Source organism: Jaculus jaculus, chromosome 1 (assembly GCF_020740685.1).
Source record: "Jaculus jaculus isolate mJacJac1 chromosome 1, mJacJac1.mat.Y.cur, whole genome shotgun sequence".
Taxonomy (NCBI): domain Eukaryota; kingdom Metazoa; phylum Chordata; class Mammalia; order Rodentia; family Dipodidae; genus Jaculus; species Jaculus jaculus.
In genome coordinates, this window is record NC_059102.1 from 246,507,136 (window position 1) to 246,532,024 (window position 24,889).

Sequence of the window (24,889 nt, forward strand, 5' to 3'; positions counted from 1 at the left end):
AGGCCGTGCGAAAACTCCGGCTATCTCTGGAGATCACGGTCTTGCTCTAGGCTACCCGGGAACCCGCGGGCGGGGCCAGGGGGACAGGGAACAGTCCCTCCCAATGGGCAGCCACCTGGGCGGGGCCAGGCTCGCCATTGGCTGCGGCGGCGCGGGGAAGGCGGGGTCAGAGGGATGAGGCGCGGAGCTGTTCGCCGCTCCAGGTGCTGAGTCCTAGCGAGGCTCGGGACGCGAGAGCCGCGGACTCAGCCGCCGCCGTCGCCGCGAAGCCTCTGCCGCCTGGAAGCCCTGGCCGTCCGGCCGGGAGGAGCCCCGCGAGAAGTGCTGCCGGGAGCTCACCGTCCTCCGCTAGCCGTCCGAGGTAGGGGCTGCAAGATTCGCTTTTGTTGTATTCAGGCGGGGATATCCGAGGCCAGGGACCTGGGGACTTGACGGGACGTGTCCTCACCTCACTCCACACCATCTGTCCCGGAGAGCTTTGCTGACTGACCGCGGGGAGCCTCCCCGTGGCTCCCCGGACGCCTGAGGTCGGAGCAGCTTAGGTTAGATTTTGTTGTATGGTGGAGCAGTTTCTTGTGTGTAAGGACGAAGGCTGGGGGTGGGGGCGTGCGGGGAGACCCTCTCTCCATTTCTTCTGGGAGAGCATGGAACCTCCCTTCCCCTGTGCCTGAAGTCGAGACTGCTTGGATTACTGAAGATGGAAGGGAGTGTTCTGGGCTAAGAGGTTTGGAGGCCGGGGGACCCCTCCTTACAATAGCCCGGCTTGCTTGAGTGTGCTACAAAAGGGTTTTGGATGTGATGGATGAGACCGCGGGACTCCTCCCCTCCACTCAGACCCTCCTGGGATTCAAGTTGTAATGGAGACCCTTCCCCATCCCCTGCCCTGCAGCCTAGGGTGAGAAGGAAGGTGGGAGATGTGGATAAACTGGGGACTCTTCCCCTACCACTTGTATCCTCCTGTTTTTTTTTTTTGTTTTTTGGGGTTTTGGTGTTTTTTTTTTTTTTTTTTTTTTTTTGAAAGAGAGAGATGGAGATTGGGAGGAAGGCTGGAAGACCCCTCCCCAACCTGCTCAGAGTCTCCCATAAAGGAAAGCACTGACAGATACTCGGGGTTCCTCCGTGCTCCAGCTGCACCTAAGGTCTGATGAGTGACTTGGGTGGGGATAGGAAGGAGGCAGCAAGGGTCCGAGGGACACCTCCCCACCCAGGTTTTATCTCCCAGGCCCTCTCCATCTAGATCCAGGCTCTGGGCCGTATAAAGCCACACCATCCCTGGCTTGCCACGCCCCGGGGACCAGGGCTCCTTGCTTCAGATGGGCACGTGAGGGGTAGGACCAGGTGGGTATCCCCTCTCCAGCAACTCGCAGTTCCAGGCATGATATCCCCGGCGTCAGCATCCTCAAGGGATGCTTAGCTGGGGTGCGGAGCGCGCCCCAAATCTAGCCGCGGGGTTCAGGTCCCCGGCGGCGGCGTGCAGTGGATGCTCCTGGGTGCTCGGCTTTAGAGCTCTGCTCAGGCATCCGCGGGAGGACAAAAGCGGCGGTCGGTCGCCGCACTGGCGGGCGGGCGAGCGTGCACTGCTGGCTGGGCGAGGGGCGCGGCTGAGGGAGGGGGGCCTCGGGCGCGGCACGGGTAGGTTCGGCGGAAACGTGCCAGGAGCCGAGCAAAAGACAAAGCGCGCTCGCTCTTCGCGGGCCTGCGCAAGTCGGGATGGAAAATCCCGAGGGAAGAGGCGGCTGTGCTGGGCTAGGATTACTGTGCCTCACACCCTACTCTACCCCCACTACCCCTGCTGCCGGCCCTGATCCCAGGATGCGGGTGTCCACCAAGACCAGGACTTGTGACTACGAGGATAGAGGCAGGCAGGCGCTCCACCGTACAGGAGGGAGCAGAGGTTACAAGAGCGGGCCAGGGACCCACCCACCCCCACGCCTCATCAGCTATATTAGGTCAAATTTGGTTCTTTCTGTGGCTGGAATGTTTGCATCAATGACAGTGTGGGCCGGTGTGAGCGCGAATGTGCATGACTTGGGTGAATGTGCCCGTGTGCTCCAGTGTTCATGTGTATGCCATGGTGAGCTGGAGCATATAGTAGAGGGAAGGAGGGACAGAGGGAGGGAGGAAGAGAGAGAGAAGAGGAGCCACTATTGCTAGGCTTGGATGTGGGGGATAGCAAGACCACAGCACCGATTTAGGGTTCAAAGTGGCTGCCTTCAGGATAGAAGCAGCTTTAGGCTGCCTTGGGTCTTAGCCTGCATGACAGGTTATGTGTCCCAGCCAGTGAGACTTCAAAGGAATGTGGAACCCTCTTCATCAATCTCGGGCCCTAAGTCTGACCCTGATATTCTCTCCAGTGCTCTGCCATTCTCGTCACCTCAGACACTTTATCTTGCTTCAATGAGCTGCCTTGTTGACTAGAATTCTGCTTGACCACAGCCACAGGCTGCCAGAGTACTTTAGGATGTGAGTACAAGAATGTGTGGCAAGGCGACTTTTGTCACTTTGGCCTCCATGTCTAGAAGGGTTGTGGAGCTAGAGTTACTGGCAGTCACAGATGGCATCTTAGAAATACTAGGTGAGAGCCAGGCATGCCTGTAATTTCAGTACTTGGGAGACCACAAGTTTGAGGCCAGTCTGGACTACATAGTGAGACCTTGCCTTAATGTTCCTAGAAGGTAAACCCTGACCTGTCTCCTCCCAGCAATCAATCCCAGTTTCACAGCACTTTTATGCCAAATATGTCGCCTAGCTTTGAAATAATCTCCTTTCCGTAGAAAAAGGGTCTAGGCTAGGGCCACCAGCTAGCCAAGCCTGCCTGGTCTAGTCCCAAGTACCTATTACCAGCGTTCACAGCGACCTCTTCTGGGAAGAAGTCAGACCAAGGGACAATTAGGCAGCTAACTCACTGGCTTCCTGAGTGCAGACACTGACTAGGTCTTGAAAACCTTTGTGTTAATTTTCTGTCTACATTTAGAATCCTGACTTGATGTTCTTGTTGTTGTTTTGATGTTTGTTTTCTATTTGTGTGTTTTGTTTGTAATGGGAGAGAGAGTGAGAGAGAGGAGGAGTTAGGGAGAAAGAATGAGTTTGCCCAGGGCCTCCAGCCACTGCAAACAAACTCCAGGTGCATAGCACCACTTTGTGCATCTGGCTTACGTGGTTACTGGGGAACCGAACATGGGTCCTTAAGCTTCATAGGCAAGCACCTTAATTGCTAAGCCATCTCTTCAACCCCTTATTACACTTTTTAACCTTCTCTTCTTTATTATTAAATTAGTCAATAACACATTTTTCAAAGCCAAATCTTATTTTCCTCAATGACTATGTGGCTTAATCTGGAGGCTATTGCAAAATATAAAAAGCTGGTGAGTGCTGGTTCTTCCAGGCCTAATAATGGTAGTGTGGGAGATGGATGAGACACATCCAATCCTAAATGGCTATTTGGTGACATGTGTCTCTTCTACCGAAGTTATTCTGAAGGGATTTCACACTGTCACAAAATTGTTAGAGCTGCTCAAAGGAAAGGAGGTATTAAAATACCTGGTATTGTTCTTACTTTGGAATTCATGTGATTTGCATTGAATTACGTGACTCAGTATCATAAAGTAAAAATAGGACTTAATTTCTTCCTTGCCTGTTCAGAAGGTGGCTGCATATAGTGTGTGGTGTTCTGCAGTGGAGAGTGAAGAGCTAAATTGCTTCATAGACTGAACTACCTGCTTATCCTGATTAGAGATCATCAGCTGCAGGCAATAACATTATTTTATGTTTCTTTTAATTCATACCTAAATCTTTGTCTTGTAAAACATTTCCATGCTCATACATTATTACTTCTGCTTGAGGTTAATTACGAGTGTTTAATCCTTGTACTGCAACCAAACAAATTAAATATCAGTAGATACAGGGAGATGTGGGTGGTGGTTTGTTGGGGGCAGGGGGGCTCAAGAATCCTTGAAGTTCATAGGGAAGAAGAAAAGGACTTTACATTTCAGTAAATCTTATGCATGAGGTTATGGCTTTTTTTCTTTTCTTTTTTGTTTTTGTTTTTGTTTTTCAAGGCAGGGTCTCACTCTAGCCCAGGCTGACCTGGAATTCACTATGGATTCTTGAGGTGGCCTCGAACTCACAGCAGTCCTCCTATCTCTGCCTCCCGAGTGCTAGGATTAAAGGTCTGCGCCACCATGCCCAGCCTGAGGTTATGGCTTTTTGAGAAGAGTTTCCTTAGAAATTTCCAGGAGGGCTGGACATGTTGAAGAATCAGAGCATACCACTGGCAGCATACATTCTGGAAGTGAGACTGCAGCCCCTGGGGTTCCTTTTTAACTTCTGAGCCATCTCCACCGGCAAGTTCCTGGAATTCCTAAATCCCTGCTCTAATGCAACCAATCAGGCAAAATTTCTTAGGTTACTCCTGTCCTTCTGTTATAAGTAGACTCAAAGTGGCCCAAGAGAGGAGCTGTCCAAGGTTCTGGAGCACTGGCCACAGCCGGCCTGGTGGGAAGGCATAGAACAGAAGAGAGCTGAGGGCCACGGCCTGTGTGAAGATTTCCCTAAAGGTGGTTACAGACTGGAATAGGAGAAAGCAGAGCTCTAGAGGCTCTTACTTCATTGCTTTGAATGAACACACCAGTAATCCCTATTTAAAGAATTACAAGCTGATAATAAGAGGAAACACTTTCTAAATCAGTCTCTTCACACGCAAGAATGTATTTAATCCTGTCAATCCTATGAAAAAGGTGGTGGTGTTATTCCAACTTTCTAGATAAGAAAATAAGAAGCTGGTGATATTGCTCAGTGGTTAAAGGCACTTGCTTTCAAAGCCTGCTGGCTACGGTTCAATTCCCCAGTACACAAAGTGGCACATTTGTCTGGCATTCCTTTACAATGGCAAGAGATCCTTAAACATGCACATATGTGTGCACACATACACAGATAATTTTTTTTAAAAAAGATGAACAAATGAAGCTTTGAGAGGAAAAGGTCCTGCCCAAGGTCACATAGAAGGGCTCTACCTGGATCTCTTAAAGTCTGAAATCCCATTCCTGCCACATTTCCTTTATTACTGCCATTATAGAAGCAAAATTGAAGTCTTGAGATGCCCTATGTAAGGAGTAAGATTGAAGACAAACTGGGATGCAGACACAAATAACATAGTCCTTTCAAGTTCAGTAAAGGCACTGCCATTCTTTGTCTTGTCCTGGTAAAAGGCTTATCTGTACATGGATTACCAAAGAAGTCACTATAATGACCTGAGGTTTTCTTTCTAGAGTGGAAAAAATCACAGGAATTCAAGCCTGGATGCCAACAAAGTAGTTTGTTTGTTTGTTTTTTTCCTTTTTAAGAAAGTAATGGGGAAGCCAGTCTAGGCTACAGAATGAGTTCCAAGTCAGTCTAGGCTAAAATCTCCTCCAAACAAAACCATCCCCACATCCCTAAAGGTGGTTACAGACTGGAAAGGAGAAAGCAGAGCTCTGGAGGCTCTTGCTACATCGCTTTGAATGAACACACCAGCAATCCCTATTTAAAGAATTACAAGCTGATAATAAGAGAGTATGGGCGTGGTGGTACATGCCTTTAATCCCAGCACTTGGGAGGCAGAGGTAGGAGGATCACCATGAATTCAAGGCAACTCTGACACTACCAAGTGAATTCCAGGTTATCCTGGGCTACAGCAATACCCTACCTCAAGAAACCAAAAAAAAAAAAAAAAGAAAGAAAAAAAAAGAAAAAGAAAAAGAAGAAGAAGAAGAAGAAGAAGAAGAAGAAGAAGAAGAAAGTAAGTAATTAAGGGGAAAAGGAAAAAAAAAACATGAGAAGGCTATTTTAACAATGAGTGCATACAGAGCCAAAGAAATGGAGCCCTACCTATTTTCACAGCAGTGCTTCTGACACCTAAATAAAATGCTTCATTGTTGTGGGACTCAGCCAGTATTAGAGAAGCATCCCATTTCCTGTCCTCATGCCACCACAGCTAATGTTCTGCCTTCATATAGCTGTTGGATTTATGAAGGTGGCTAGAATGGAAATGGAATTTGGTGAACATTATGCCACATGCTTTGGTCTTCCTAGACTGGAAGTTTCAGCTGCCTCCATCTTGCTATACACACAGGAACTTCTGCCCAGTAGCTCTCCCTTTGGTACCTTGTAACTTTGGATGTCTAAAGAAGGCAGCAAGGAATAGACTTGGGCTTTTTCTCTTTTCCCTAGGCATTGGTCTGTACAACTCTCAGAGAGAAGGTCTTGCCTCTTGAGAAAATGCTGCATATCAGGCTGGATCTCCATTCCTTTTCTGAGTGATTCCCTTCTAGGCTGATGCTTTGTAGCACTCTGGTACAAGGCTTGAAGGCTTCTATTGTGGTTCCCTAAGGCATTTGGAGGTCAAGGACCCAGCTCCCCATCTGGGTCTGCTCTGACTCATAGGACCATAGACAGATTTGATTGTTTTCTTATTTAGAGTCATTAATTAACTCTCCCCAGCATCAGAACAGCATGTAATAAGAGGCCATTTGTAGGGTCTCTAAGAAGCCATGCCTAGAGCTGAGCACCATCTCCTTTGCTAACAAAATTAGGAAATAGTTTAAATCCTGGACATAGCCTTCAGAACGCATATATTGTCAAGATTTTCATCCAATATAAAAAAGGAAATAGGGCTGCAGAGATTGCATAGTGGGTAAGATGTTTGCCTATGAAGCCTAAGGACCCAGATTCAATTCCCCCAGTCCCCACAATAGCCAGATACACAAGGTAAGACATGCTTCTGGAGTTTACAGTGGATAGAGGCCCTGACACACCCATTCTCTTCCTCCCTCCCTAGGCTGGCCTCAACCTCATGGAGATCCTCTTGTTGCAGTCTCTCAAGTGCTGGGGTTAAAGGCATGAGCCACAATTCCCAGCTTTAACTGTTCTTTTCATTATCATAAACTACTGTTCCATTCCCTAAATTATCCAAAGGGCATATTTCCACTAGTATAGCCTTCTTTGATCCAACTTAAACCAAAACCTTAATTTAAAGTTGAAGCAGAAAACAGTTATAAGATCGAAAATGTAAGCCAGGCATGGTGTTGCACACCTTTAATCCCAGTTCTCAGAAGGCAGAGGTAGGAGGATCACCATGAGTTCGATGCCACCCTGAGACTACATAGTGAATTCTAGGTCAGCCTGGGCTAGAGTGAGAACCTACCTCAAAAAAAAGGTAAAAAGTCTGTCTTTATCTAATATGGTAGCCACTAGATAGCTATTGAGAATTTGAAATATGACCAAGTTGAAATAATATTTTGGACATACTGAATTAAAATATGCTACTAAAATTAATTTCACTTGATTTTAAAAACATCTTGAATGTATCTTTTAGAAAAATGTGCAATCATATATGAGTATTGGGAGGTTGTCGTTTAGTGGTATTTACCTAGCATGTGCGAGGTTCTGAGTTCAAACCCCAGCAACACAAAAACTATACATATATGAATACATATATGAATTAATTATACATGTAGCTTGTATTTGTAGCCATGTTATACTTGCAGGGGATAGCCCTGTTATAGAAGGGCTTACCCTTTTGGGAGAAATTTCCTTTATACACTGGGGTATCTAGCAAAGTAGATTCTGTAATCAATCAGCCTGAGATTAAAACCTGAGTATACTGTTCAGGCTGTGTGATCTTAAACTTCCTTTACACCATTTGTAACATGAGAGCAGTAATAGCCTGCCTCCTAGGTTATAAGTGAAATTACTTAGAACACTAACTGATCTACACTTAACCTTTAATGAATATTAACTCTTGTTACTAATGGAAGCATATAGAATCTTGGAACAACAAGAAAGAGAACAAGCAGAAAATTTTCAGATAAATCAAACAAAAGAATTATTAGTAGTTAAAACAAATTGAAAATACTTGCTAAATATAAGTGATGAGTTATTGGGATATGGCCTCTGTTTTCTGGTGGCTAATGATGCTGAGGAAAATTTTCAAGCCATTTACATAAACATACAATGAATAAACAAATTATTTAAGTGCATCATGCATAAGTCTTGACTTCTGCTAATGAGTTGAGAGAGAGGATGTTTATACCAGATGACTCAAGAGCTCTTCGCCTCTCGGACTCCACGGTTCCTCAGTGGAATAAGAAGAGCCTTGTTCTGTGGGGGGAAATTCCTGGATAGGAGTCAAACATACCCACAGTCAAGACTGTTCTACTATGACAGTGGTCTTGGTCAAGAGGCTTAGTTCTTTTGTAAAGTGGAGATAACAGTACCTTGAAGGTTGTGGTGTGACAGAAATTAGATAATATAAGTAAAATACTTGGCACATAGGCATTCAATAAATGGTAGCTGTTACTAAATGGGACTTCATGTCTCCCTTAATAGACAACTTTCTGTTCTTAGAGAATTTTCTGTTCAGAACCTCCAGAGCCTTTTCAACAAGTTCACAGCTTTATTTCCCATGCTTACTCAATCCCTGAGGGTCCTGAAAGGACAGTTTCACCCAATTAAGTATGTCTATGCCAAAATTCAGGTCTTGGTATCTTTGAGTATATGCTACACAATTTTCATATTTTTCTCTGTCCAGTAAACTTCTTTCTGTACAATAATGAGGCAAGCAGCAAAGTGGGCATTGTTCTCCACTATGTTTAGCCTAAAGTTCTGACATTTTCACTATGGTATTTAGAGCACTTGACAAGCAGTTTTGCTTCAGAAGAGAAGGGACATAAGCCTGGAAATCAGAGCTCCAGTGCCATGTCCTTTTGCTTCCTGGGCTGACCGTGCATCCATCCACTACTCAGTGTTACTGTCCTTGACCATCTTGTCTTCTGAAAATTCACCTTTTGGACCAAAGAAATGTATATGAGCCTGGTATGGTGTCTCACATATGTAATTCCAGTATTCAGAAGAAGATTGATATGGGAGGATTGCTATTGGTTCCAGGCTAGCCTGGGCAACAGTATAAGAACCTGCTAAAATAAATAAAAAGGAACAAAGAAAAAAGGAAGGAGGGAGGAAAGAAAGAAGGAAGAAGGGAGGAAGAAAGACAGAGGAGGGAACAAGGAATGAACAAAGAAAAATACATGAAGCTCCATGAAAACTTATGATAATAGAGCATATTGACAGACAACATTCCCACTGCTCCCACAGGAAGTGTGGGGAAATGTGTTAGTGATCAATATGATCAGATTTCATGGGTCAATGTGTGATAAGCAGATTCAGTTGTAAGAGCCTAAGGGCAAGACTGTTCCCTGGTTCTTTTGAAAGGCCATTTCCAGGAACCAAGTGTCAATGCTAAGTTCCTTGAAAATAGCCAGGTCTTGAAGTACATGTGTTCATTACTCTTTTATTTGCTCAACAAATGCTGAATTGTAGGAATATTTTTAAAAATTTTTATTTATTAAACATAAAGGGGGAGAGAAAGAGAGAGAATAGGTGCACCAGGGCCTCTAACCATTGCCAACGAACTCCAGGCTCATGCACCACCTTGTGCATCTGGCTTACGTAGGACTTGGAGAATCGAACCTGGGTCCTTAGGCTTTGTAGGCAAGTGTATTAACCACTAAGCCATCTCTCCAGCCCTGTAGGAGTACTTTGAGATGTTATTCAAGAGAAGTTTAGGGTCTGGCTGTAGAGAGAAGAGGTGCTCACATGCAGAGTGAACCAAGGAACAAAGGCTGAAGTGACTGCATGAGGCCACATGAGTAAGGCAGTTTGGCTATGACAGTGGGAAAGCCATGGATCCCACTAAGCCACACTTGAGCCTGAGTTGCATTTCTCTACCAAAAATGTGGCCTTAGGCAAGCACATTAACCTTTATGAGTCTCATTATCCTCATGTGGTACTATAAAACCAATTTTTCTTATGCTGCCATGACAAAATACAAGGTAATATCAAATGCTTTAGCATAATGCTACCCCTTGTTTACTGAATTATTACAGTGAATCAGGCATTGTATTCATCACTGTAGATGTATAAAAGACAACTATTATTGTCTGTATTTTAAGGTGAGAAAAAGCAGTGTTCAGGGACTGAGTAACTTGCTCAAGATCATGAAGATAGTAAGAGGCATGATCAGAACCCCCAACCAAGCAATTAGGCTGAAGAAACTTCTCTTGACTATAGGATCACTGCCTCTCTCTGGTTTAATATCAGAAGGAACCCATAGCTCCTTGAAGGAAGGAAAAATAACTTGTGGTTCACTTGTAGAGAGTTCTGTTTGGTTTCAAGGGTGAGTACAATATGGAAAGTCTCTGAAATTAAAGGAAAGGTAGAGAGAAGGGGTGATCAAACTAACGGGGGATAGGAATGCCAATGGTGTGATCTGGAGGCACTGAAGTACACAGGAGTTTCTATAGGAAGTACACATTTGGAAAGTCTCAAACATCTGAATAACAAGTGTTAGAGAACCAAATGTTTTCACAGAAATCTGAACTCAGGCTGGAGAAATTGCTTAGAGGTTAAGGCACTTGTCTGTGAAGCCTAAGGACCCAGGTTCGATTCTCTAGGACCCACATAAGGTAGATGCACAATATAGTGCATGCATCTAGAGTTCGTTTGCAGTGGCTAGAGGCCCTGGCATGCCCATTCTCTCTTCCTTTCTCTCTCTTTCTCTATATCTTCACCTTTCTTTTTCTATCTCAAACAAATAAAAATGAAATATTTTAGGGCTAGAGATATGGCTTAGCAGATAAGGCATCTGCCTGCAAAGTCAAAGGATCCCAGTTTGATTCTCTAGGACCCACATAAGCCAGATGCACAAGAGGGCACATGCATCTGGAGTTCATTTGCAGTGGCTGGAGGCCCTGGCATACCCCTTCTCTCCCTCTCTCCCCCTCCCTCTCTTTCTCTGTCTCTCTCTCTCTCTCTCTCAAATAAATAAATGAATAAAATATATTTTAAAATATTTTTAAAAAGAAATCCAGCCAGGCATGGTGGCACATGCCTTTAATCCCAGCACTCGGGAGGCAGAGGTAGGAGGATTGCCATGAAATCAAGGCCACCCTGAGACTACATAGTTAGTTCCAGGTCAGTCTGGGCCAGAGTGAGACCTTACCTCAAAAAAAAAAAAAAAATAAATAAATCTGAGTCTGAAGGGATGGCTTAGTAGTTAAGGCACTTGCCTGCAAAGTCAAAGGACCCAGGTTCAATTCCCCAGGACCTATGTAAGCCAGATACACAAGGTGGTGCATGTGTCTGGAGTTCATTTGCAGTGGCTTCAGGCCCGGACACACCCATTCTTTCTGTCTCTGTCAAATAAATAAAAATGAAAACTATTTTTAAAAAATAAAATAATAATAATAGTAAAAAAGAAATCTGAGCCACGCGTGGTGGCACAAGCCTTTAATCCCAGCACTTGGAAGCAGAGGTAGGAGGACTGCAGTGAGCTCAAGGCCACCCTGAGACTACATAGTGAATTCCAGGTCAACCTGGACTAGAGATGAGACCCTACCTCAAAAAAACAAAGCAAAACAAAAACTAAAATGAAATCTGGACTCAGCAGCTTGGAGCATCCCACTGGAAGCAGGCATTTGTGACCATGCTGAGCATGCTTACCAAGCCCAAAGCCAGAGTTGCGAAGACTATAGCCAAACAGCACCATCCTCCAACATTCCTACTTGTGCTCTTCGTTTTTCAAAGAATGTTTATGGCTTTTTCTTTTGTTTTTTTTTTGTTTTTGTTTTTAATTCAGATTCTCAGGGCTAGAGAGATGGCTCAGCAATTAAAAGAATTTGCTTGCAAAGACTGACAGTCTGGGTTAGATTCCCTAGTGCCCAAGTAAAGCCAGATACACAACGTGGCACATGTCTGGAGTTTGTTTGCCATGGCAGAAGGTCTTGGCATGCCCATACTTACTCTCCTTCTATGTGCTTCTTTCTCTGTCTCTCAAATAAATAAAAAAAAATATTTTTTTCAAAAGACAGGCTCTCACTTAATGCAGCTGGCCTCAAGTCCCCTATGTAACTGAGGTTGGCCTGGAACTCCTGATCCTCCTGCCTTATCCTCCACCTTCCAAGTGCTAGGATTCTAGGCTTACATGGGCTCTTCTCTCATTGGATCTTCACAAAAGCCCTACACAAGATAGGAGGTCTGCTGCATGGGCTGCTGCCTGTGTCAAGTGGAAGGCATCAGAGGCTGCCAAGAAGCACAGATGCCAAGCACAGCTGCAGTGCCCAGCCCCAAGCACCAAGCTCAGGAGGACTTTCTCTGAGGGCGAAGGCAGAATGCTTGCTCCCTGGGCTGAGGCACTTCCCCTGCACTCTGCAAGGCAGGCAGTGTTGTCATTTAGTTCATGATTCCTCAATGATGCCCTCCTCCAAATGGTTGCCAGAGTGCCGTGAGGATCTAAGTCAAGGTCATTGCAAATCTCACAACACCCACCAGTCAGTGGCACCTCCCATTCAGAGAGCTTGTTTCACAAAAGATTTTTCAAGATTTGCCATCTTAAATTCATTCTTCCTTTTCCCCTATAGGCAGCAGGGGCTGGAAACCAAATTTCATTCTCCTTATGCTGGTTAGAAGAAAAATCTATCTTTTCTAATGGCTGCAGTCACAATCTGCACAAGATTTTTCTCCATGGCTACACTTATAATAACAATGGAAAACAAAGGCAGGAAGGGAGAAGGACAGGGATATAGCACTTCTTCCAAGAGGCACCTGCAGTTCTGTGGAGGATGCAGGGTGGCAGGGCCGGGGGCAAGGGAGACTTACACGGCTATGAGAGAGTTCCTTGATGAGTAAAGGAGTGGTTTGATGGACAAGGTGATAGAAGATGAAAGAGATCATAGTGCCTCACTGTGTTGTCTTTGAAAAGTCATGCTAGGATTCTAGACACCCTCCATAGTATTGAAGGCTAAATACAGGGGTGGCAAGGCCACAAAGACTTTGCCAAGTTGTTTAGTGATAAGTCCCTAGCATTTACAAATAAATGTATCACTGTGGAGAAAGGACAACAATTAGGTAATAGAATGTTATGGCCCCAACAGGCTGTTGACTCCAGCAATAATGTGTGTCTACACATGATGAATGCCACAGGTTTGAATGGTAACCTCTGATAAACAAAATCAGGTTGGGAAATTAGATGAATAATAAAAGCATGGATGTTTGGAATAGCTGGGCATAAGAAAGGAAGGCTTATGGTTAGTTTTTCCATGGCAGCAGTAGCAGCCAAGTCCGTATTGCCTGATCATTCTGACACCAACGCTCTGGCATACCAATTCTTGGAGGTTCATGCTCAGCAAGTGCTTACAGCTTACTCATATGCCTAGCTTTTATTATGTGATAAGCTCCATGACAAGTCAGAGAGATAGGTGTGAATAAGGCACAATCCCTGCTCTAAGAGGGTTCATTTTTAAATATTTTATTCATGTATCTATGTATTTATTTATTAGAGAGAGGGAGAGACATTGGGCACTCCAGTGCCTCTAGCTGTTTCAAACAAACTCAGATGCATGTACCACTTTGTGCATCTGGCTTTACATGGGTACTGGAGAATTGAACCTGGGCTGTCAAGTTTTGCAAGCAAGCACCTTTAACCACTGAGCCATCTCTCCAGCCTTGAGAGTTAGCTCTTAAGCAGAACAAGGATTATAGTGTAGAGTAGGATAGTCTAGCAAGCACAAGACCCTGGTTTTGGTCCTTAGCACTGAAAAAACAAAAAACCAAAAACAAGAGAACTATAGTGGAGGAAACATGAAAACGAATATAGTCATCTCATGATGCCCTCCTAGATATTTCCAATAATAATTTAGACCAAGATATAAAACATATTGGGATCTTATAAATACTAACAACCTTGATTTGGGTGTGGTGGTAAAAACCTGTAATTCCAGCACTCAGGAGGTAAAAGTAGGAGGCAGAAGGATCAGAGTTCAAGGCCAGCCTTAATTACATAGCAAGACCCTGTCTGAGAAAAATGGAGTGGGGAAGGAAGGGAAGGAAAGGAGGGAATGGGTAAAAGACAGAAAGAGGAAAAAAAAATCTTGGTACCCTTTGTCTGCCATTAGAGCATCCACAAGGGAAAACACAATGCAGTAATATCTAAGCAGCCACACTTCTCATAAGCATGATATTGGTGAACTAGGTGGTTTTTCAGTTAATCTTCTGAAGAACTTAATTTAAAATTAATTGATTTGTAAGGCTGGAGAGATGGCTTAGCTGTTAAGGCATTTGCCTGCAAAGCCAAAGGATACTGTTTCAATTCTCCAGGACCCATGTAAGCCAGATGCACAAGGGGATGCAAGCATCTGGAAATTTGTTTGCAGCAGCTGAATGCCCTGGCGCGTCCATTCTCTTTCTCTCTCTCACTCTCCTCCTTTCTCTCTCTCAAATAAATTAATTAATTAAGTAAAATTAATTGATTTGTCACTGAGTGTGGTAGCTCAAAACTTTAATCCCAGCTCTCAAAAGGCTGAGGTCAGAGGATCATCATGAGTTTGAGTACAGCCTGGACTACAGAGTGAGTTTCAGGTTAGTTTAGGCTAGAGTGAAACCCTGCCTCAAAAAAAAAAAAATCTAAATGAATATAATTAATTGATTTTGTTTTGTTTTTCTATATAGTTTTAATTTTTATTTATTTATTTGAGAGAGAGAAAGAGGTAGAATGAGAGAGAGAGAGAGAGAGAGAGAGAATAGACTGCCAGGGCTTCCAGCCACTGGAAATGAACTCCAGATGCATGCGCCACCTTGTGCATCTGGCTTACATGGATACTGGGGAATTGAACAGAGGTCCTTTGGCTTTGAAGGCAAGTGCCTTAACCACTAAGCCATCTCTTCAGCCCTTGTTTTGTTTTGCAATACTGGAGATTGAACTCAGGGCCTCCTACATGCTAGGCAAGAATGGCTACCACTGAGCCACACTCCTACCCCTAAAATTAATTGATTGTAGAAGTATTATTTGTTATTCATTTATTTTAATTGATACATAATATACATATTTATGAGGTACAGTATAATAATTTGTCACATGTATATAATTTGTAATAACCAAATAGGGTAATTAGTATTTCTGTCATAAAGGAACTATACATTGAATAGGACCAAGTCATGGTAACTATATATAGAGAGTAGAGAGTTAGGAATTCATCAACATTCATGTAACAAAATCTATTATGTGACTACAGTGTATAAAGTACAGCCACAATTTCTTCTTATAGGTACTCAGCTCTGCAAGGACAGAGACAGATAATTACAGTGCAGCAAGATAAGTGGTATAATCATGAGTGGTATAATGGGCAGAGAGCACTTGAAACACAAAGTGACTAATTCTGCCAAAGGCAACATACATACACACACGAACGTGCGCACACACACATATGGTTGTGTGTGTGTGAGTGTGTTGGGTCTAAATATTAACACCTGAGTTAGAGGGTTTACACCTACACAAATAGAAAGAGGGAAAAACTCAACTCATAGGACTGTTTTGAGATGCTGTAAGAAATTCGGGTTGGTCTGTTGAGTAACCCTGGATATATCATCTTCATCTCTGGACCTCAGTTTCCTAATCTGGTGCTCTGAGGGCTTGGCAGTGGCCATCCTCACCATGTAGGCTCGAGCAGCACAGAAGCAGCACAGAGGTTAGAGTGATGATTTTGATCTCTAGGGACAAACCTGGCTTTGTCCAAGCCCCAAGGCCTCCTTGGCACCTGCTTGTCTAGACCATGGTGAAGCTACCTCTTAATTCTGGCTAAAATGCTTCCAAGTGATCCCAGCCAAGATTCTGGTTCCAGAGAAATTCAGTGTTGTGAGGCAACAAGCTTCTGGTGTCCTGTGGAAATGGGCTAGCTCTCCTGAGGGGCTGTTGGCTTCACTGTCCTCATGAGAAGCCAGGCTGGCTCCACCACTTAACTACTACATGGGCTCTTCTAGCCCCTTCTCACCAGCAAGTCTCTACCTGGAGCCTATCCCTGGGGTCACTCTTGGAAACCTTGGCCCTGTCAGGCAGAGGGTCACTGGTGGCAGGCCAATTCTACCCCTGCTTCTCAGGGTCCCTAGAAGACAAGGTCCTGCCTGGCTTGTGCTTCCCTCTAGAGTCTTAGGCACGGAGCAGGTTGTACCCAACCCAGCTAACGTCTACTCTACCTTTACCTGGCTCCAACCCTCCATGGGAGTGGCAGTAACCTCACCAGAATTGACTCCTCTGTGATAGGAGAGTCAGAAGAGCAATCATCCTAATAGATTAAATAATGCTGGTGTTGAAATTTAAACAAATCATTTCAAGCTGCTAATTGCACTGTAGAGAGTTCTCATATATGATATTGTTGCACCTTGTAAAAATAATCGACAAATCGAGACACCAAAAAGCCCTTAGTGAAATTCCATTTACAAGTCTTTAAAAGGACCTTTCAAATTAATTTGTGTACTCAGGAAATTTCACACCTAGACTGATATTCCCTGAGCTACCTGTCTAGGCAAGAGCCAGATCAAGTCCCCAACACCCTGTCCCCATCAGGGCTTATCTTCACCAGCTGGGACCAGATCCACGAGAGCTGTTTTTCTCACTCAAGGGCCAGCAAAGCCTAAAAAGGGGCTTCCACACATAGGGAGTGATAATGACACTTCTTGCCTTGTCACTGCCCAGCATTGCCAAATGCACACAACCTCTGGTGAGGGCATGTGGCCCCTCATCTCTCAGGCAGCACTGGAGCACCTCCCCAGAGTGGTCTGCCACTTTCCCACTCCAGGCACACAGGACTCTCTTCTCAGTTAGCAAACAAAGAAAAATCAACATAGAGCTTTTAAAGCCATTTTGCAAAGGAGGCTGCCTCTACTAAGGGAGATGAGAAGGGCAGGCTGAGATAAGCAGAGCTGCTTAGAAACCAAACACAGAAACAAATTAAAACACTCATTGGACGCAATAGAAGGCAAATCAGTGGAGTGAGAAACAAGATGTCTCCCTTCCACATCAGTGCAGAAAAGAAATCATCAGCTACAGCTCAAAAGTCAGAAAAGAAAGGATATGTAGAAAACACAAAACACAATGTCAAGAGGCCACCCGGAATAGTTATGACAATAAGTATAAGCATTTAACATTCCCCTGGTAGAAGACAAAGGCTCCTAGATTCAATTAATACAAGAGACTCACCTGAAATAAAATAGCTCCTGGGTAGACAAAGCTATAGCAGGTAAATGCAAACAAAAGAGCAAGCGTGAGTGGCTCTATCAGACAAAGCACAATTTAAGGCAATAAGTAGCGTCAAGCAGGATAAAAGGGTAATTTTATATTCATAGAAGCAATTGTGAAGGCATAACTGTTCTGAACATTTGTACACTCAGTACTTTAACATCAAAATACGTGAGGAAAATCTGTTACAAGAAATACAGGAAGCTGGCCAAATGACAGTGGTGGGCATAAATTTACATACTACTCAGAACTTGACATTAAGTAGCCAAAACATATATAAAAATAGAAAGGAATAATAAAATCAAAGTTGAATCTAAAAGGTGGTACTGCCTTTGATGTTTGAATGATTTTTGCCATGTTTTAAGAGATTGCCATAGACTGAGTCTTATGGTGTAAATGTTAAATTTAGTACAAATTTTACATAGTATAATTAAAATTACAATTTAGAATCCCTAAACTACTAAAATGCCACTGAAAGAAATACACCTAATTGATAATATTTGGTATTCACAAAGGTTGGAAATCTAGATATTTAAATTTTTTCTTTCCACTTTTTCTTCCATGGTGTTTGCTGGTCCTGTATTATTCTATGACTTTAAAAAATGATTTTTATTTATTTATTTGCAAGCAGAGATAGAAAAGAGACAGAGAGAATGGGCATGCCAGAGCCTCCAGCTGCTACAAACAAACTCCAGATGCACTTACCACTTCGTGGATCTGGCTTTACTTGGGTACTAGGGAATCAAACCTAGGTCGTTAGACTTTGCAGACAAGTGCCTTAACTGTTGAGCCATCTCTCTGGCCCCTGTTCTATGACTTTTTAAATGAGATTTTTAAAAAAGATGGTAGAAGACACATTCTGATATCATAGGTTAGAATTTTCAATATTTGAAGAAGCATATTCATAGAAGATTAAATAAGATACAGTGAACAAGGGCAGTAGACAGGAGTTCCAGCATCCTGCATAGTGTGGGCCTCATGGCATGGCCAGGTCTCCCTGCTTGCTCCCTGTTTTCTTTGATGCTGGACATTGCATTCTTGCAGCTCTTTTCCCATGTCTTATTATTTCTTTCCTATGCTTGCTTCCTCCATTAGCAGCTCAAGCATATTTGTTCTGATAGACGTATTCAGTTATGTCTGATAAGACGTATTCAGGTTCCCTTGCTTTGCCCTCTGCCTATGCTCCTGGTGACTTCACCCACTCTTGTACAAGGAAGTACCTTTCCTCTACATGCCAAAGACTCCTGAATTCACCCCCAGCCCCAAGGGTGTACATTCGCCTGTAGACAAAACAGCACTCCATAGATGGGCAAGAATGGTGATCTGCTTTCGGTCAGACCCCTTTAAGCACCTGACGGTAGGGCAGAGAGGTTGAGCGGCAGGCAGGGATGCCCCCGTGGGTGGTGATGGGAACATTTAGGCATTCCCAGTCAGGTGGAAAAGAAGGTTCCCACGAATGAATCAGAATAAATCATCACCCACTCTATGCCATCCAAAAATGCAACTATGGCTCTCTCTGACTTACAGGATTATGAACTAGGTTATTGAAGTAATCATGAAAAGCAACAAGGTTGAATTTTGAAAAATGCTCTAGCACTGGTGATTTAACCCTGGACTCCTTGGGTTTTCTTCTGCCCACCACATATATATCCAGCTGCTAGTTCAAAGGACAGAGTCTACCTCGCCACTGAGATCTGCTGGCCAATAGTTTGTGGTATGGCCTACTGAGTTCTTAGGGCAGAACACAGCCTGTAAATACTCTAAGGGTTTTAATCTACCAGTAAAATGAGTAGGGGTGAGACCAGATTTTTAGCTCATTAATGTGGTATGTTAATTTAAAGGTTTTTGTAACTACAAGGTACAATCACTTGAAAGTTCAAAAGTAAACTTAACTACTAATTCTAAACATATATTCTTATCAATTTCAGCTCAAAGTAATACTCTCATTGGAATGTAAATTACTTTGAGAGCTTTCTAAAATTATTGCATATAATTTTTCTCATTTTCCTAGATCTGGCATGCTATCCAGTTAACCATCTTATTTTGAAAGGCAAATGTATGTAAGACAGACCACTCTTTGGGAAAATGGCTTCATGAAATCCTATACAGCTATCTGGGTTTGAAGAAGAGATGTTGCTAAGTAACCTCTAGAAAGTCTCTTGACTTTTCTAATTCATAACCTTCTCTTCTTAAAAATGAAGAAAATATTACCTACCAGAGAAAAACTTGAAACAAAAGTCATGTTTCTGGGCTGGGGAAATTGCTTAGTGGTTTAAGGCATTTGCTGGTAAAGCTGAAGGACCCAGGTTAGAATCCCACATAAGCCAGATACACAAAGTGGTGCTTGTGTCTAGAGTTTGTTTGCAGTGGCTGGAGGCCCTGAGGTACCCATTCTCCCTCTTGCTCTCCCTCTCTCTCTCTCCTCTCTCTCAAATAAATAAACAAAAATAAAAATATTTTTAAAAGTCATGTTTCTTAAGTAAAGAGCTTACTATGTATCTGCCTTGCAATAGGAGCTCAGTAAACAGCAGCTGTTATTTTCACATTACACAGTGGTTTTCAGTCTCCCTACTTGTGCTCTGGTACATGATAATAGGGAATACATGTAGGAAAAGGCTCCTGGTTTTGTACAACTCCTGGTAGGACAGCTACAAGTATATATCCCTTCCCCTCTCACCTAGGAAACATCCAAAGGTACTAATTTTTTGTTTGTTTGTTTGTTTTTTGAGCTAGGGTCTCACTCTGGCCCAGGCTGACCTGGAATTCACTACGGAGTCTCAGGGTGGCCTCGAACTCATGGAGATCCTCCTACCTCTGCCTCCTGAGTGCTGGAATTAAAGGCATGTGCCACCACGCCCAGCCAAAGGTACTAATTTTGTCTGCAATTGATGTGATTGTAGGAAAAGTCCCCTGGATCTTGGGTTATTCTTTTTTTTGTTGTTTGTTTGTTTTTGTTTTGTTTTGTTTTTCAAGGTAGGGTTTCACTCTAGCTCAGGCTGACCTGGAATTCACTATGTAATCTCAGGGTAGCCTCAAACTCATGGCGATCCTCCTACCTCTGCCTCCTGAGTGCTGAGATTAAAGGCATGTGCCACCATGCCTGGCTCTTTTATTTTTAATTTTTATTTATTGATTTGAGAGTGACAGACAAACAGAGAAAGAGGCAAGGAAAGAGAGAGTGAGCACACTGGGGCCTCCAGGTGCCGCAAGCAAATTCCAGATGCGTGCACTACCTTATGCATCTAGCTTACATGGGTACTGAGGAATGGAGCCTTGAAACAGGGTCCTTAGGCTTCACAGGCAAGTGCTTAAACCACTAAGCCATCTCTCTAGCCCACTCATTTTTAATTAAATTACTCTAAAACTTTATTGCTTTATCATCAGTAACAATGGGCAGGCACTAATATGTAACAGACAAGTCCCAATTACTTGAGAGCCCGTTTTCACAAAAACAGCCTGTCATAACTTCCATAGAAGTAAGCAGCCCTTCCATTAGGTGAGACCTAGGGGCCTGCCTCCTTGCCTCAGTCAGACTCAAGCAACTGGGTACTGAGGACCACATTTTCTTACTCCTTTAAACCCCATCTTTGCACTGGTGTGGTGCCTTGACTTTGGCTAACAGTTAATAAATGTTTCATGAATAAATGCCTCTGAATATGCCCCCTCTCTGCACTGGGACTGACAACTGGGCGTTATGAGCCAAAATCAGGACAGATGACCTGACTTCTAGCAACCACGTGCACAGAAGGCAAATGATTAAATAATACATGTCTACCCACTTGACACGACATTCCGCAGTCACTGGAAATGATGCTCTCAAAGGCTCAAAGGCCACATAGAGATGCATGTAACATTAATTGAATAAATAGACCATAAAGAGAGTGTCCTGGTGCAGCCATTATGCACATGGACCCAGATTGAAGGGGAAAGCCAAATAGAATAAGAGTTACCAGAGTGATGTGGATTCTACATGATGTTTCCAAATTCTCTTTGGTGTTGTTTTTACAGTAACAGTGAAGTGGAGGGTGATGCAAAATTGAAAAATATTTCAGGGTTTCTTCCTAGGCACATGGCCAAATTCAGTGCACGGTACTGAAGTCTGGGAAACCGGATGAGGTGCTGGGGGATGGATGAGCCAGAGTCCATTCAGGAATGAAATGTGGACTTGACCCAAAATAGCTGCTATGCTCAGCCTCGGACTCTGAATTAATCCTCTTCTTAGTTTATTGACGTCCATGAAATTGATTCTCACCACAGAATCACAACCCATAGTCCTGACATTGCAGTCAATAAAAAGCGTGACTAGGGAGGCAGGAAAAGCATCTGCTACAAAGACTCACAGAAGGGAACCGTGGTGGGCTTTCTGGAGGCTTGTGTGTTATCTCTGGAAAATATTCATATGCATTCCTGGAGAGGTAGAGGTGTTGTGATTAGAGTGGCAAGAAAAGGGGGAGATAGAGTGATGGGTTAGTCCCTTTTATGTTGCTGTAACTAAATACCACAGATGGAGAATTTATGAAGAATAAAGGTGTATTTGGCTTATAGTTCTGAAGGCAGGAAAATTCAAAATCAGATAGCCACATCTGGTGAAGTCCTTATTAGTGAGGACCTTGTGTAGAGTCTCAAGCAGCACAAGGCATCACATGGCAAGATAGCCAGTCTAGCTTAGGTTTTATTTTTTCTTAAAAAGCCACAGTCCCGGGGTTGGGAAGAGGATGGCTCAGTGATTAAAAGTGATTGCTTGCAAACTGCTGGCCTGGGTTCAATTTCTTAGTACCCACATAAAGCTGGATGCAAAGTGGCATATGTGTCTGAAGTTCATTTATAGCAAGCAACAAGAGATCCTGGTATGACCCCCATACCCATACAAATCTTTTATTAAAGTCCCCCAAAGCCACAGTTCCATTGGATTAAGACCCTACCTTATGGCCTCACTTAGTTACCTCCCAAAGGTCCCATATCCAAACACCTTATTTGGATTGAATTTCTACCCTCTTACTACCTCACAATGAGGATTAAATTTCAATATAAGTTTAAGAAATGTTTTTTATTTGGCCAGGCATGGTGGTGCACACCTTTAATCCTGGCACTCGGAAGGATCGCTATGAGTTCGAGGCCAGCCTGGGACTACAGAGTGAGTTCCAGGTTAGCCTGGGCTAGAGTGAGACCCTACTTTGAAAAACCAATATATAAAAATTTATTTACAAAGAGAGAGAGAGAAAAAGAGAATGAAAATGAGAATGAATGGGCACACCAGAGCCTCTTACAAATGAACTTCAGATGCAAGTGCATCTTTGTGCACTTTGTGCATCTGACTTTATGTGGTTACTGGGGAATCAAACCTTGGCTGGCAGGCTTTGCAAGTAAGCTCTTATAACGAGTGAACCATATCCCCAATATAAGGTTTTTTGTGGGAAAGTTCAAACCATTGCAAGGGATATACATTGATGTCAGGGTCTGGGGAAAGTGGGGGACAGTGCTTGGGGATGTCAGAGCAAAGCTAATCATGGGTGCTGCCTCCTCTGCACTCATGTTGGACTCCTGGCCCCAGTTTATGTTCTTTTCATCACTGGAGATCTAACTTTATTCTTCTTGCCTAAGACAGAACCCATTAGTTGGTCCTAGGATCAGGTTCCTCCCTTGGTCCTTGATGCAGTCAGGTTTGCACTGCTGCCAGAAATCACCCAAGCAAGATCAGCTTGTGGGGGGGGGGAAGGTTTATTTTTGGCTTACAGACTTGAGGAGAAACTCCTCAATGGCAAGAGAAAACAATGGCATGAGCAGAGGGAAGACATCACCCCCTGGCCAACATCAGGTAGAAAATAGCAACTGGAAAGTGTGCCCAACACTGGTAAGGGAATACTGGCTATAATACCCATAAACTCACCCCCAACAATACACCACCTCCAGGAGGCATTAATTCCCAAATCTCCATCAGCTTGGAACCTAGCATTCAGAATACCTAAGCTTATGGGGGACCTGAATCAAACCACCACATTCCACCTTTGGTCCCCATAAACTGTTATCCATACATGATGTAAAATGCAATGCATTCAGGACAACTTTCAAAGTCCCCACATTTTTTATCAATCCTAATGATGTTCAAATATCCCCATAATTCAGTCTTTTAACTGAGCCATAATACCAAAAAAATCCCCCCCAAACCCATGAATGCACAGAATAAACACTCATACTGCAAAAGATGGCACTGGGCATAGCAAAGAAATATTCAACCAATTCAAGATTTAAACAGGGCAAGCATCAAACTCTGTAGTTCCAAGTCCAACAACTCTAGTCAGTGAAAAGTCTCCAAGTCTAATAATTCTAACCAGCAACAAGCCTCTGGAGTTCTACCCCTCCAGTTAGGCTACTCACAGACCAAGAAAACTTCATCCAGGGCCAGCAGCTTCCCTTAGCAGCCATCTTGTGGTTCCAGCATCTCCAGTGGGTCTCCACTGCTACCCATGGTTCATCCTCATGACTTTATTGGGTCTCCATGTAAGCAATCCAGCAAACCTGCTACACACTTCCTATGGCCATTTCCAAAACACAAGACCATGTTGCAAATTCAATGACCCTCTCTTTCCTGCGTTTCTTATACTCCACAATAACAGGTAGGGTACCAATTTGTTAATCCAGGGGGGAATAAAGCAGACTTTGAAGAACAGGACACTCCTTGCGCACTCAGGCCCCTTCAAAAGAGTCTATATTCTTCCCATTGTCCCAGAGCAGGTAAATTGGCCCAGTCTCAAAGGTTGTAATCTCTCATATAATTTCAGCTGAACAGGCAGCAGATTTGGCCTAAATATTTCTTTCTGTGCCATATCCCTCTGCTCACACCAGTCCATTTCTATGCAAAACAACCCTGCAAAAATTCTCAGGACACAGGCACAACTGCAAGCCTGTCACACAAATTGCCTCTAGCTCAGTCCGGACAAGGCTCCTTTTTATCCTCATAAACCAAACCTCACAGTCCATAGATCTTACTGCATTCAGGTCTTGCAGCTCTGACCAGAAGAATCCATCAAGCTGTACTTACAGCACTGCAAGGTGTCTCTTAAGCCCAGGTTTCAAATCCTTCCATATTTCTCTTGAAAATCAGCTCCAGAAGGCCAAAACCACAAGTCAAGTATATAGTGGCAACCCCATTCCTGGTACCAACTATACCATTGCAGTCATGTTTGCATTGCTGCCAGAAATCACCCAACCAAGAGCAACCTGTGGGGAAAAAGGTTTATTTTGGCTTGCAGACTCAAGGCGAGGCTCCAATGATGGCAAGGCAAAACAATGGCATGAGCATAGAGTGGACATCACCCCCTGGCCAACATCAGGTGGACAATAGCAACATGAGAGTGTGCCCAACACTGGTAAGAAAACACTGACTCTAATACTCATAAGCCCACCCCAAAAAATACACTGCCTCCAGGAGGCATTAATTCCCAAGTCTACATCAGCTGGGAACCTAGCATTCAGAACACCTGAATGGGGGACACCAGAGTCAAACCACCACAGTCCTCAAGTCCTTCATTTGGCAAAGAACATGGAAAATGACTCATTGCTGACAAGGATAACTAGGAATGGCCAATGTCAGCCTGGCCACATGGCTCATTCCTTCTCAGCTTGGCCACTTCTGATCATGACACACTGTAGGCTCAAGAGAAAGGCCTGTGATGTCCACTATGTGCCCAAGCTCTTACTGAGAAAGAAACAGCTGTGCTTTTAGAATCTGTGCAGGAGCTTTGAGGCCTAGTCCCTTGGGCCTACCCAGATCTTTCAGGAAATGCAGTC

At 43.8% G+C, this 24,889-nt stretch overlaps 1 protein-coding gene across 1 annotated transcript in view; it reads left to right on the forward strand.

Moving 5' to 3' along the window:
- The first annotated feature begins 239 nt into the window (after positions 1–239).
- Positions 240–24,889, forward strand: part of Smpd3 (sphingomyelin phosphodiesterase 3) — a 99,191-nt gene continuing 74,541 nt past the window's right edge. Inside the window, exon 1 of the mRNA XM_004661662.2 lies at positions 240–361. The gene's annotated coding sequence lies outside the window, so the exon portion shown is untranslated. The remainder of the gene's footprint in view (positions 362–24,889) is intronic.